Source organism: Schistocerca americana, chromosome 7 (genome assembly GCF_021461395.2).
Source record: "Schistocerca americana isolate TAMUIC-IGC-003095 chromosome 7, iqSchAmer2.1, whole genome shotgun sequence".
Lineage (NCBI taxonomy): Eukaryota > Metazoa > Arthropoda > Insecta > Orthoptera > Acrididae > Schistocerca > Schistocerca americana.
The window spans coordinates 389,740,388-389,753,592 of NC_060125.1; the positions used below are offsets into that span (position 1 = coordinate 389,740,388).

At 39.9% G+C, this 13,205-nt stretch overlaps 1 protein-coding gene across 1 annotated transcript in view; it reads right to left on the reverse strand.

Moving 5' to 3' along the window:
- The window catches only part of LOC124622534 (myogenesis-regulating glycosidase-like), a 57,086-nt gene extending 52,349 nt beyond the window's left edge, over nt 1-4,737 (reverse strand). Inside the window, exon 1 of the mRNA XM_047148266.1 lies at nt 4,715-4,737. The gene's annotated coding sequence lies outside the window, so the exon portion shown is untranslated. The remainder of the gene's footprint in view (nt 1-4,714) is intronic.
- Between the last annotated feature and the right edge of the window lie 8,468 nt (nt 4,738-13,205).

Consider the following 13,205-nt stretch of genomic DNA (forward strand, 5'->3'; position numbering starts at 1 on the left):
CTCTAGAACTTAGAACTACTTAAACCTAACTAACCTAAGGACAACACACACATCCATGCCCGAGAACGTGGAATCGTTAGGGGATTATACAGGGTGAGCCACCTAACGTTACCGCTGGATATATTTCGTAAACCACATCAAATACTGACGAACCGATTCCACAGACCGAACGTGAGGAGAGGGGCTAGTGTAATTGTTTAATACAAACCATAAAAAAATGCACGGAAGTATGTTTTTTAACACAAACCTACGTTTTTTTTAATGGAACCACGTTAGTTTTGTTAGCACATCTGAACATATAAAGAAATACGTAATTAGTGCCGTTTGTTGCATTGTAAAATGTTAATTACATCCGGAGATATTGTAACCTAAAGTTGACGCTTGAAACCTCCGACGTTCAGTTGCGTGTGGTAACAAACGCGGGCCACGGTCGGCGAGCAGCATCTGCAGGGACTTGTTTTCGATGACGACCGTGTTTACGAGTGTGGCTGTAGTGCACTGTTGTGGTTTGGTCTAGCTGTCGCAGTGTCCGCATGTAGCGCTTGCTGCTATTGTTATTCTGCATTCGTCTCCGCACGCAGACCAACTGTAGTACACCGTGTTATCAGACGTCTGTGATAGTGTAGTGTTGTAGGAACTGTGACCATGGTGTATTCGAACTCTGAAAAGGCGGAGATGATACTCATCTATGGCGAGTGTCGACGAAATGCAGCTGAAGCCTGCAGGGTGTATGCAGAACGGTATCCGGACAGAGAGCATCCAACGGGCCGCACATTGCAAAACATCTACCGCCAACTGCATGCAACAGGTATGGTCGTAGCACGCAAACGGGTCCGTAACAGGCCCGTCATAGGAGAAGCGGGTACAGTTGGTGTGTTAGCTGCTATTGCCATGAACCCACACATGAGTACACGGGACATTGCGAGAGCCGGTGGACTGAGTCAAAGTAGTGTCACGCGCATACTGCATCGTCACCGCTTTCACCCGTTTCATGTGTCGCTACATCAGCAATTACATGGTGATGACTTTAATCATCCAGTGCAATTCTGTCAACTGGCATTAACAGAGAATGCGTTGCAGTTCTACCTGTTTACCGATGAAGCGGGTTTCACAAACCACGGGGCAGTGAATCTACGGAACATGCATTACTGGTCCGTGGACAATTCTCTCTGGCTCAGACGGGTAGAGCGACAGACACCGTGGACTATAAATGTGCGGTGCGGAATCATTGGCGACCACCTCATTGGTCCTCACTTCATTGCAGGGGCCCAAACAGCTGCAACATACATCGCGTTTCTACAGAATGATCTGCCAACGTTGCTCGAAAATGTCCCACTGGAAACGAGTCGACGTATGTGGTATCAGCATGATGGTGCACCTGCACATTCCGCAATTAACACTAGGCTGACCCTTGACAGGATGTTCGACGGGCGTTTCATAGGACGTGGAGGACGCATAAATTGGCCAGCCCATTCTCCTGATCTTACACCTCTGGACTTCTTTCTGTGGGGTACGTTAAAGGAGAATGTGTACCGTGATGTGCCTACAACCTCAGAGGATATGAAACAACGTATTGTGGCAACCTGCGGCGACATTACACCAGATGTACTGCGGCGTGTACGACATTCATTATGCCGAACATTGCAATTGTGTGCAGCAAATGATGGCCACCACATTGAACATCTATTGGCCTGACATGTCGGGACACACTCTATTCCACTCCGTAATTGAAAACGGAAACCACGTGTGTACCTGTACCTCACCCCTCATCGTAATGTACATGTGCGTCAGTGAAAAAGACCAATAAAAAGGTGTTAGCATGTGGACGTAATGTGCTGTTCCAGTCTCTTCTGTACCTAAGGTCCATCAACGTTCCCTTTGGATCCCTACGTAATTCGGTGCTCTCCGATACACACGATCGCACAGCGGAGGTGTGGTACTCAAACGTCAACTTTAGGTTACAATATCTTCGGATCTAATTAACATTTTACAATGCAACAAACGGCACTGATTACGTATTTGTTTATATGTTCAGATGTGCTAACAAAACTAACGGGGTTCCTTTTAAAAAAACGTAGGTTTGTGTTAAAAAACATACTTCCGTGCATTTTTTTTAATGGTTTGTATTAACCAATTACACTAGCCCCTCTCCTCACGTTCGGTCTGTGGAATCGATTCCTCAGAATTTGATGTGGTTTACGAAATATATCCAGCGGTAATGTTAGCTGACTCACCCTGTATACTCAGTGTCAACTGTGAGCCGGGAACCGTATTTCAGGTGTCACCTATCACCACGGACAAAGCAATGGCCGTCGGCTTTCACCTAACGACCGAGAGCAGCGGCGTCTGCGTAGAGTTGTCAGTGTTAACAGACAAGCAATACTGCGTGAATTAACCGCAGAAATTAACCTGGGACGTATGACGAACGTATTCGTGAGGATAGTAGGCAACACGAGTGCCTTTGCTAACAGCACATCACCTGCAGTGTCTCTCCTGGGCTTGTGACATGGAAAACCATGGCCGATTTCAGTTGGTAAGATCCGATGGCAGGTTTCGAGTGTGGCACAGACCTCATGAGGGCATGGACTTAAGTTATCAACAAGACACTGTGGAAACTAATGGTGGCTTTATAATGGTGTGAACTGTGTTGACATGGAATGGACTGGGTGATCTGGTCCAACTGAACCGATCGTTGACTGTAAATGGTCATTTTCGGCTACTTGGAGACCATATGTAGTCATTCATGAAGTTCACGTTTCCAAACAGCGATTGAATATTGCACAGATGACAACACTCCGTCTCACTGGGCACAGTTGTTAGCGACTGGTTTCAAGAACATTCTGGACAGTTCGAGCAAATGATTTGAGCACCCAGATCTCCCGACCTGAATCACACCGAACATTTGTGGGACATAATCAAGAGGCCAGTTCGTGCACAAGATTCTGCACCGGCAACACTTTCACAATTATGAACTGCTATAGAGCTATAGAGGTATCATAGTTCAGTATTTCTGCAGGAGATTTCCCATAACTTGTTGAGTTCCAGTCACGTCGAGTTGCCGCACTACATCATGCAAAAGGAGGCTCAAACGATATTAAGAGGTATCCCATGACTTTCGTCGCCTCAATGTAGGGTACTCTTAAATTCGCCCTACAAACTTCTGGTGCTTTTATAGGGGACTGAATAGATAATATTTTGAATTGGAGCCCATCTCCGGGAAAGTACCGTATCCGTGCTACAACCACTGAGAACACGTTGATAATGTGACCACTTTTATATGTAATTTACTAGGGATGATTCAGTACATCATTTGTCTTACAATTTCACTCATTAATTAAGCAAATAAACAAAAATTAAACTTAATCAGTTTTCACAAACAATGTTGTTTACAGTTACACCATTTTTTCCATTTTCAATGGACGGTTAGCATTCTGATCCACTACGAGTGAAGATCGATGTATCCACGACGAAGTGTGGTGCACACATTGTACCTGCGACCATTACGCCTGATGTTTCTGCAGCCTGTCCCGTTGGAGCACCACAATCACACCTGCTAGTGGTGAAGTTACGCCTTTCCCGAAGCCGTTGCGTAATTGTGGCGAAAATGGTAAGCGATGGAGTCGGACGTTGAGGATAACGATCTTGATAAAAGCGACGAGTAGCTCTTCCATTACCGTGAACTTCGCGGTACGTAAGAATCAAGTCGGTGTATTCTGCAAACGTATACTCAGCCAGGTTGCTCTGTCTCTCACGGACGCGTGAATAAGGGTCGAACCAGGTCAGAGACGTAGGACAGATGTCGAACGACATCAGCCGATTCGAAGTAAGCCCCCCCCCCCCCCGCCACCTCCCACCCCTGCTCATGACTGTCCTATTACATACCTACCTAGCAAAAATGTTTCCATACGGCTGAAGCACGGAAATGGTACGTTTCCGGACGTGGGTTCCAGTTCAAAATATTGTTTATTCAGTCTCCTCGAGAATTTCAGAGAACGCTTTATACTTAGCGGCGCAGTGCTGAAAGTGGAGAGAGCTGTTTTTAAATCGAAGAAAAACATCAACATGAATTTGCAAGACACCAGTGCAGGATGGCCACCTACAGTTAGAACTTACAGACCGACAGTGCCTGGCAAATTTCGTAATAAAATAAATATTGTAGACTAGTATAAAAATTTTCCGGAACATAAATTTCTACCACTTCTCAAGTTCTCGGATACTATTACATCGATGTCTGGAACGACCCACTTGAGGGAGCAAGTTTTATCTGTAATGAAAAGAAAGTCTACCCACAGACGCTGCTGCAACTTTAAAGCCTATCTTAGAATTAGCAGTGCTCAGAAAGTGTTATCAGACAATGATGCTGTAGTAAAAAGAAAAATTAGTAGAACTCATAGACATCCAGGGCTTTTATGTGTAACGTGTGACTAAAATATTCACAAAATACACCTTGACACCAATTTAAACTTTGCCAGGAAACGAAATTCGTCATAGGGCTGCACCATTCTTCAGAATTATTAGGACCCGTACTTAGCTGCCCCGTGTTTTTCGCGTCATAAATTGAAAGAAATATAACTTTCATTTCACTGACATATATCATCAATGCATCAAACTTCGGGAATAAATTTGCAGTGAAAGTCTAAAAATGAGGAAGTCAATAGTTTTCTTATAACTAACACATCAGTTTTTTTATTACGTACTGAATATGGCAGCTTACCTTTGTTCTAATGGTGATCAATGTGGCACGGATAATGCGATAAGTTTTCATTGTTCTCTCTTTTTATAAGTAGCACGTTCACTTCAGTAATCTTTTATCGACGTTATCATGACTGCTATCAGGCTCTTAGACGAGATTTGTTTCGAGTTACAGAACTACTCCAAAAAAGTGTGACTTGCGTAATTCAGTCAGTCCTACGGACAAGCCGAGTTTATACCACATAATTTTTAGTCACGTCGCCTACTACTATTACGTGATCAAGTCATAAGAGACATTGTCACAAGAAAGGCGAAATACAGTGAGACATGACGACACGGACATTTTAAGCGACATATTACAGACTGTGGCGCAGACTCAGTTTACTTACGGCCCGATAAGAATGCAAATGAAATTTAGCAGATCCCATGGTTTGCAAAATTAACCAACTGGAAAGATAAAGAGAAAATTTGGATGGTATTAGAACAAACAGCGTAGATACAGTTCGCTAACAAAATACAGCTACAATGTAAAAGACAAGCTAACAAAAATGGAAAGTAATAATGTTTCTGCTCATAAATGTGTTAATGGCTCTAACAAAGCTAAAAAGAGTGCCTCTCGTAAGAGTCGCCAGACTCATTTTCTCTGGAGTTTCAGCAGAGAGCGATTTCCTTTTCGCATTGTGTAGCTGGAGTCAGCCAAAACAAATAATCCACATCCCTTATTTCATGCGACGCCAATTGTCGAAGGAAGGCGCTGGTATGTTACCCGTTACAAACAAAATGATTTTTTAAATAGGAATTTTACGTGCCCATCCTGACATACCGGTCCCAGATTAGTCTAGTGCGATAATCGTTTTATCGATAAGTGTTTACAGGGCCAGTAAAACACGAACAACAAACAGCAACCCAGCAGCGACTCAGCAATGCTGCATGCTTGGCGGTAGCTGTTGTTCAGTTCGGACCAGGGCAGTGTTGTCGCTGCGGGCAGTGTTGTCACTGCTGGAGCAGTAGTTGTTGTTCGTGTAGTGATGTCTCTGTTTATGTATACAGATAAAAGGACTATCACGCTAGACTAACCCAGGACTGTTCTTTCGAATGGGCACGTAAAATTCCGACATAAAAATAATTTTGTTTGTAACGGGAAACAAGTCTAAGCTTTGAATCCACTCTGAGCGTCGCATGTAATACGTGATGAGGCTTATTTGCTTGGACTGACTCTAGCAACACAATGCGAAAACTTAATTGCAAATATCTGTTGAAATGCCACAGAAATTGAGACTGACGACTCTTACGAGAGGCACACTGGGTAACAGAAAGGAAGTGTGACATTATTACCGACGGAAATATTAACGAAATACAGTTTTACCACATTACATTATATATATAAATAGACAGAAACTATTTTACTCATTTTAAATTTTTTACAGGAAGAATTATAATTTACCTCCAAGAAAATTTTTTAATCTCATCAAATTACAAAAGACAAATGTGTTTTAACTTTGATGCTAAGTATGAAACTCACATTGACAAACAGTTTAATGAATGCTTGTAAGCAGTATGCGAGGAATACGGATAGATTCTCTTCCAAACTGAAAGTAAACCTCAAGACATATTACCAGAACATGACGTGTCAGTAATTTGAAATCTGATGTACAACCGCAGTGTCCCTTAAGATATGGTTTTATTTTTAAGAGCTATGCGATTTCCTTCTTCAACGTTTTGTATACACACGAGACAGTCACAGATTAAGACATTTCAAATGCTAGAAAAAAAACTGTAATGCTTCTCGTGAATGAGCCTCGATTGTTTGGGACTGAAACTCTAATGCACTAAAAAATACAAGACACACATAACCAAATAAAGTTAACAAAAAATTATCAGTAGCTAGAGAATTGTTCGTTAGACATGAGCAAACACTGGAGAACAAACACATTTCTTGTCCACAGTTTCAGTCAAGTGTCAACGACTTTTCCTACAGTATTCACAGTTGAGCCACTTTCCACATTTAACTTTTTTTTAAATTTCTCTATTGGTATCGTTAAAAAATAATTTGCCAGTTGTGTCTGACCACAAAGTTCAAGAAGAAATGAAGTGTTTAGCTTTATTAACAGTGATACATCTTTATAAGAATTGGTTTAACATTTAGGAAGCGGGATTTCGTATATTTGTTTCAAAACGCTTATTTTTTTCTAAATTAATGCTTCTCTTCTCATATAACTTCTGATTACTGTTTCTTACATTTTCATTAATTATCTTCTCCTCAGTTGGCTAATCATTTGTCTAGGCTTCCCGTTTCCCACTATTCGCTGGTTCTTTAACATCCATATTATACACTGCAACACTACTCATAACTTTCTTGGCGAAAGTTTTCAAATTTCTGTCACAGATCAAATCAACTATTGCCACAGTCAATAGGCTATCAATAGAGAAGATGCAAAATACGTCTGGAATTCTATTGTCAAATTCTACGTTCTGCAATCATTTGACAGACGTAAACTTACCCATTAGTTTCTGGTTAGTGCGATTCCAACGAAAAACATCGCATCTACGTCTTTGGAAGTAATTTGCATTAGCTTTGGTGTGAGAACTTTATGTATTAGTGGTGAAAACAACAGTGGCAGACCATTTCAACACTATGAACACTATTGAGGTGAATTTTATCATATTTAGAATTAATTTATTCTGTAACTACCTTCACTGTATTTTTTCCCCAGATGTGGCTTATTCTGTTTAATAAAACGTAAATCGGGTTTTTATTTTTTCTGAGTGATGAATATGTTTTCAATATACATCTTGTTAGAGACATTCTGTAGGATTCTGTTCGAACGCAAAAAAACCATTATATGAACAAGAAATATATTGTAGCTGATTTTCTGTACATAACGAAATCACTCTCCTTTACCAAGATTGAAGTTTGTAAAAGATCTTCATAATAATTTCGAGAAAAGAAAAACTACATTTTAAGCTATAAGCTTCTGGTCATTCACTCACTTGTTTAGTCGCTTATCGATAGTAACATGTCTTCTAAGTTTCTCAGCCATGGGTAGACACAGAAAAGAGGCCCCTTTAAAAAAAAAAACTTGTTAACGCTAATCTTGTTAAAAGATTTTACACTGGTATTCATCAGTATAGCATAGTGATAGAAAACAGGTAATTAATAATAAAAAGTTCTAAAACGCCGCAAGTGGGTATCTATAATAAAACAAGGTCTTATATAACTTTTTCAAATTACAGAAACTTATGATACCGCTTTATTTTCAACCATGGTTATACCTGTTTCAGATATATGGTGTGCGATTCATGTTTTTGGATATTTACTCAGTGCTGTAATAGTCTGGCGAAGTTCTGCCGTGCATAAAGTTAGTCGAGTAGGTATGTATAATTTTACAAGTCATAAGGTTATGCTATGAAAAGTAGTCCTCGTATAAATGTCACAACAAAATATCAAATACGACTTTGTTCTCAATTTTATTTTATAAAACACAAATGATTTCTCTTATGAGAAATTTACCAACCCATGTGTTGTTGTGGTCTTCAGTCCTGAGACTGGTTTGATGCAGCTCTCCATGCTACTCTATCTTGTGCAAGATTCTTCATCTCCCAGTACCTACTGCAACCTACATCCTTCTGAATCTGCTTAGTGTATTCATCTCTTGGTCTCCCTCTACGATTTTTACCCTCCACACTGCCCTCCAATGCTAAATTGGCGATCCCTTGATGTCTCAGAACATGTCCTACCAATCGATCCCTTCTTCTAGTCAAGTTGTGCCACAAGCTACTCTTCTCCCCAATTCTATTCAATACCTCCTCATTAGTTATGTGAATTACCCATCTAATCTTCAGCATTCTTCTGTAGCACCACGTTTCGAAAGCTTCTATTCTCCTTTTGTCTAAATTATTTATCGTTCTTTCAGTTTATCCAGGTCCCATCTCCTTGAATTCCCACCTTTTTGCAGTTTCTTCAGTTTTAATCTACAGTTCATAAACAATAGATTGTGGTCAGTGTCCACATCTACCCCGGGAAATGTCCTACAATTTAAAACCTGGTTCCTAAATCTCTGTCTTACCATTATGTAATCTATCTGATACCGTTTAGTATCTCCAGGGTTCTTCCATGTATACAACCTTCTTTCATGATTCTTGAACCAAGTGTTAGCTATGATTAAGTTATGCTCTTCGCAAAATTCTACCAGGCGGCTTCCTCTTTCATTTCTTAGCCCCAATCCATGTTCACCTACTATGTTTCCTTCTCTCCCTTTTCCTACTCTCGAATTCCAGTCACCCATGACTATTAAATTTTCGTCTCCCTTCACTACCTGAATAATTTCTTTTATCTCATCATACATTTCATCAATTTCTTCGTCATCTGCAGAGCTAGTTGGCATATAAACTTATACTACTGTAGTAGGTGTGGGCTTCGTGTCTATCTTGGCCACAATAATGCGTTCACCATGCTGTTTGTAGTAGGTTACCCGTACTCCTATTTTTTATTCATTATAAAACCTACTCCTGCATTACCCCTATTCGATTTTGTATTTATAACCCTGTATTCTCCTGACCAAAAGTCTTGTTCCTTCTGCCACCGAACTTCACTAATTCCCACTATATCTAACTTTAACCTATCCATTTCCCTTTTTAAATTTTCTAACCTACCTACCCGATTAAGGGATCTGACATTCCACGCTCCGATCCGTAGAACGCCGGTTTTCTTATTATGATGATTTTATGACGTGGCTCAACGTGTATATTTTTGAAGAACGAATTTATTTTGTCACTTTCACAAATATCTTTAATTTCCATAACATTTTCCAAGTGTTTTCATATGGTAAACACAGTAAGTTACTTTGCTCTGCGTTATTTAAAAGCGAAAATGTGAACAGTATTACATTGAATCATCGACTATCCTGGATGCGTCTGCAACAATATGTCACGGATATACTCTTAATTCTGTTGCCAAAAACGTCACCAATTTTTCGACAATCCTCGAGTACAGATCACGAGACTCTTTGTTGTGTATCGTGTGAACAAAGATATTCTTAGCACAAAGTTTTGTTATGCAGACTGTGACTTTATTTGGTGCGGAAAATGTTAGTGGTATGTCTGCTGAATAGGAAGAGGTGGACATGAAAAAAACGATAAATTATACTGCAGTCATTTCTGAAAGACAACCTTGGAACAGCTTCAATCCACATTAAGATTATTAACTGGACAAGAACCCTAGACGCTGACCTAATTGCGGGTGAAGTAAATTCAGCTTGAATATAAAGTTCTCTTCTTAAAACATTTGTATAAATATTGCATTAGCAGTGTTGCTCACTTATTTGAAATAAATTTAAATTTCTAACATAAAAAGTTAAATATTAAGGAGAAACATTATATATACATTAACAATGTGACATCTAACTACAACGTTCAGTCGGTATCAGTAGGGACATTCCACGTTGAGAAATGCATTGTATATTGTTTGAGGATTTTTTATGTAGATATAAACTATGTTGAAGGGAAAGAAATACAGATGGAGATCACCAGCGAAATAGTTTCCTTTCCGATGCTGGCAGAAATTTCAAAATCTGCGACGTTCACTAGACGAGGTGTTTGTTCGTCAGTAGATTTGTTATCTGTTACTATCAGCAACAGCGAGATTGCCGGATGTTCTCGTGGTAAATGACGTCTTGAGGTGAGGTGTCTAAGCGCGCCGCATGCATGTTGTATCGTCAGACGGTGCTATGGCGAGCGTCGCGTCAACACCTGCATAACACACGACTCTCTGAAATTGCTGCGAGGATTATCTACAGTCTGGGTCGGAGATTTTCTCCGCTCAGGGACTGGGTGTTGTGTTGTCCTAATCATCATCATTTCATCCCCATCGACGCGCAGGTCGCCGAAGTGGCGTCAACTCGAAAGACCTGCACCAGGCGAACGGTCTACCCGACGGGAGGCCCTAGCCACACGTCATTTCAGTATGTTGCTAAACGGGTAAAATTCTCACCTGACTCGAGTTTCAGGTTGGCTATCTAACAAACAGGGGCAACAAAAGTTTGATTTTCGGTATTTCGTATAACTAGTGAACTGAATTCAAAAATTTTAAATGTTGTCATAGTCTACTCATTAAAACGGCTAATCTTACCTTAAAGGTTTGATCTGATAAGTTAAGTATTAAAGGCCAGGATAACAGCGGCAAACAGATCATGTTTTGGCTTAAGGATGTGGTGTGCAGTAGAGCAGGTCTGAAAAATTTTAAAAACAGTCTATACCAAAGTATAATTCTCCTGGTAACGCTATATGGCTCTGAAACATTTATATCAAGGAAAGAAGATGAGCAAAAGCTGCTAGTCTTCTAGAGAAAGATATTAAGGAAAATAGTTGGCACTAAGAAAGCCACCTGGTCACAGGAATGGAGGATACTAAAAAACCGGGACCTGGCACACCTATACTCGCAAGCTGACATTGTCCAAAGAATGAAGAAAAGAAGACTGATGTGAGCTGGACACCTAATTGGCATGGAGCAAGAAAGGCTATCACTCTCAGGATCCGTGGAAGAAGGGACTGAGGAAGGCCACAGAAGAGATGGAAGGATGATATCAATAGGAATACGGAGGCGATGGGCCTGAGAAAAGGCGAATGGACCCCGAAAGCCAAGAACAGAAATTATAGGTGGAGGAAAGTAGAGAACGCATATAGTGCCACAGACCAAAGCGACAATTAAGCAGAAGAAGAAGAAGTATCAAAATTAGAAACTGTGAACATGTCTCGAGGCACTGTATCTCAAGGCAAGCAAATTATTCAGACAATATTCAATCTATATTGGGGGACGGGAGAGCTTAGCAACTTTCAACAAAATTCACACATAATCTCGAACCATTTTGAAACTTTTTCTCGCTGATATCTTCCACAAAATAATGAAACGAAAAAGGTCATCTATAACTACGTTTTTGCAGGTCATGCAGTAAAACTTCAGCATCACGCACGACGTTTTGATCTATTACTTCTCTTTTAATAGCTCTATTTAAAACACATTTTGCAGGCAGTATCCACATATACCACTGAATATACCTACAAAATCATATTGTTGTGCGACAGACAGTTCAAGAGATAAGACCTCACAAACATTGAGATTCGTGAAAAACTAGCTTTTCTTAAAACGGAGCGCAAATTATCCAGTCTACACTCACCCAGTGTTTGATCATGACAGCACTTTGCGACTTCACACAGAGTTTAAACATAATTTCAAACCTGTTATAAATTTTTTCTCGCTTACAGTCCCACCAATTAATGAAACGAAATCATTTTATTGCTTACTAAATGTTCGATATTGTTCCAGTAATTCTTCAGCATCAACCATGCCGTTTTAATTTACTATTTTTTCAGTACTCACTCTGCTCCCTGCCAATTTTGCAGACATTATCTACATATACCACTGAAGATACTTACACAATTATATTACTGTACGTCACGCAGCTTAGGAGAAAACCAGGTTTTCAGAAAAATGTACATCGTTCTCAGTATCTGTTGCACAAATGTTTACAGATAAAAAAAAAAAAAGAAGTGTTGGAAGGTAACTGTCATGTGACGCTTTTCAGTTCGCCAGTTTTGGTTTTGACTTTTTCATTAGTCTTTCGGTGAACAATCCGAAACCAATGAACCCAACATAACTAGGATTTTGCGTTTGCAACCATAAAGCTTAATGTCAAATATTATTTAACACTTTAACTCGATGGATAAGTAATCACACGTTTGAATCTGTGTTATACGTGGTAGTTTCTTATAAGTAATTATTAATCAGCTTCTTCAACTTGGTTGGAAATATTTAGAAAAACATACAGTGATGCTTATCACATAGGCTACTTTAAATACAACAAAATGTTCTTCTTCCTTAAACTACGCTGGCTTGAGCAGTTCTACAATTTTAGTATTAGGAAATTACCGTCTCTTGCACATCTACATCAGATAGCTGTGGGATCCATGGTATCAGCAACGATAAACTCAAATGAACATGCACTTAAAGGTGTACCTTCCATGGTGATGAATTGGTTAGTGTAACAGAACGAATCCTCCAATGTCGATCAGAACAAACATGTTAGAAACGGGCACGATTTTTTTTTTAATTTCTGAGGCCACATTGATAAACAAGCCTAACTGGAATAGGCGATAACAAATACTTCTTACTGTTTACTGTACTCTCTATAATTTTATCAGTGTAGTAATAGTCTATCAGTTTTGGACATGAGATTTTGTTATTGCGGTACTTAAGTAAGGACGTTTCAGCGTTAGTTTTGTATCCTAATGCATGCGCTGTGGTACCGTTTAACTACTGGTACTTTAACAGTCGACTTTGATTAGTGACGTCATAATGAACAAGGAATGTGAACACGTAGAACAAGACCTATACTAACAACTGAAAGTCATAAATTTGAGTGAATATGCAAAGTTACAGTTTTCGCCTGGGCGCACATGCGCATGTGCTAGTAATGATATTTCAACAATGTGAGAGTGTCAGACGACGCCTCTATGAT